A 2125-nucleotide genomic window follows, 5' to 3' on the forward strand; every position below is an offset into this window, starting at 1 on the left:
AAGGCAAACAAGATCCAACGTAAGGAAAGCGAGAAAATTAAAACTACGAAAGCAATGTAAAAGTGTTTTGCCACTCCGGGCGATGAGACTCTAAACTACAATCTTGCTGGTTGGAATGGACGATGACTGGAATTCTAGGAACATCTGAACGTCAAGTGATCATGGCTACGGCGAGGCAAGAAGCGGGACACGGCTGAAAGACTGAAACTACCGAGAAAACTTTCTACCTAAAGATGGTGGTGAATGAGTGAATCTCACTCCAATTTGGCTTCCTTTTATAGGGAGGCTACCCTTGATTTTAGGGTAAATCCTCGTTGCAATTTGACTTCTTTGCCCTTAATTGTGGGTAATCCGTCCCAGCTATCCGTCTTCTCCATCTCAAGCCGTTTTAGCACGAATACTGATCAGTATGAGATCATGCTGGCGCCTCCTTCACCTGAACATTCCGAAACTTCCCTACTGGCTAGAATGCTTAACCTGCACACTTTAAACAACTGTTTTGCAAATATAATCAATTAAGCACATCATACTGACCCGTAACCAAGGCCTAGAATACGACTTATCACATAGCAAAATACAAAATCAATAGCCTCTTTCAAACAAATTAATTTAGTTTCTTTTACATAAACAAGGGCTAAAAATATTTCTATTAACTCTCATTTCTCATTCACGGATCTTATAATGATGGCCATTTGCTCCATTGTTGAGCAATTCCGAGACTCATCAACCATGATAGAAAATAATCGATCTCCATGCTCTCCCAATATTTCAAGTGTAGTTTCAACTGCACATGGCCTAACTTCATCTTTCTAAAATTGACGGAGATGTCATTTGATTATTTCCTAGAGCATTTTTCAATATTACTTTACCAACTTCATCATGCCTCAAATCATACCTTTAACAGCTCAAGAAAATTGCCTTGATTTAAAGAAGTAGAAGATTCGTCATGTCCCCTAAAAGGCAAACCTTGATTCAAAAGAAAACGAATAACATCAACAGTTGCAGTCAAACGAATCCAGTATCCTTTCCCTTTTGTTGTAATACCTCTACGAACAACATAAGTCACACTTTGCCTTTGATTTAAAAAATTTTCATATTCTATTCTTGCTTTGTGGTGTGAACTATTCTTATCTCCAACCTGACCTATTGAACTTTTCAAGTGCTTTTTTTTCCAATTAGAAAACCCATCAGTAGTAAATGCTTCATCCCCTGGTGCCATAGAAGCACGCTTGAAAAGAAAACAATAGAAACAATATGTGGCATCATTCAAGACACTATATACCAACTTGAGGTAGTCGTAGACTTATCGGATGAACTCTTCACTCTCAATGGAAGCTAGATTGCTAATGCTAAAGAGTACAGTAGAATGCTTGGAAGGAGAGTTCACTTTGTTGGTACTACTGCCCTTAATAAGTCTCGACAAGAAGCTCAAGCCAATCACGATCCTTGTACCAAACATCTCTAAAACATCTATTGTCTTTTGCTTGACGTATTTTTTGAAAATTGAGTCCATTTGGTTGATAAGGACCTTTAGCTACACACTCTCTACGAATTCGATCACAATTATTCACATCATAACTTGCAATTGAACTTCGCTTACCAGTGTCAACTTCAATTTCAGCTATATCAATTATTTATTCTGAATCTTGTGACTCTTGCCCAATAGTAGAAGATCCACTTGAAACTCTAGGCCTTTTTGTCAAATATGTTTCATTTGCTGATTTTTCTGAGCAAACAAAAGATACCACACAAAATTAATAGCTAAACAAATAAAAATAACTAAATAAATACCCTGGCCCCCCTACACCCCCACACAATAATTTGTGGAAAATTCACCAATTTGAATTTACCAGAACCACCATAATCAAAGTTAAGAGGGTCAGTTTTCATTTACCACAATAACTTTAGCATGCAATATTGAGTAAAAACCTTACTGATTTTCTTTCTCATTTCTGAGACCAACAATATTTTCTCAATTGTTTTAAATAACTAATCCTAAAAAGACTTGAACAGACACGAAGATTTGCATCTTAATTAGTAAGATGTCTCCTTCAATCCATCCATAGATCAGAAACTCTAATCATCTCCAATGCATATGTGTTCAAATCTCGATTTTTAATATATG

Source organism: Salvia splendens, chromosome 11 (genome assembly GCF_004379255.2).
Source record: "Salvia splendens isolate huo1 chromosome 11, SspV2, whole genome shotgun sequence".
In the NCBI taxonomy this organism is placed as follows: domain Eukaryota; kingdom Viridiplantae; phylum Streptophyta; class Magnoliopsida; order Lamiales; family Lamiaceae; genus Salvia; species Salvia splendens.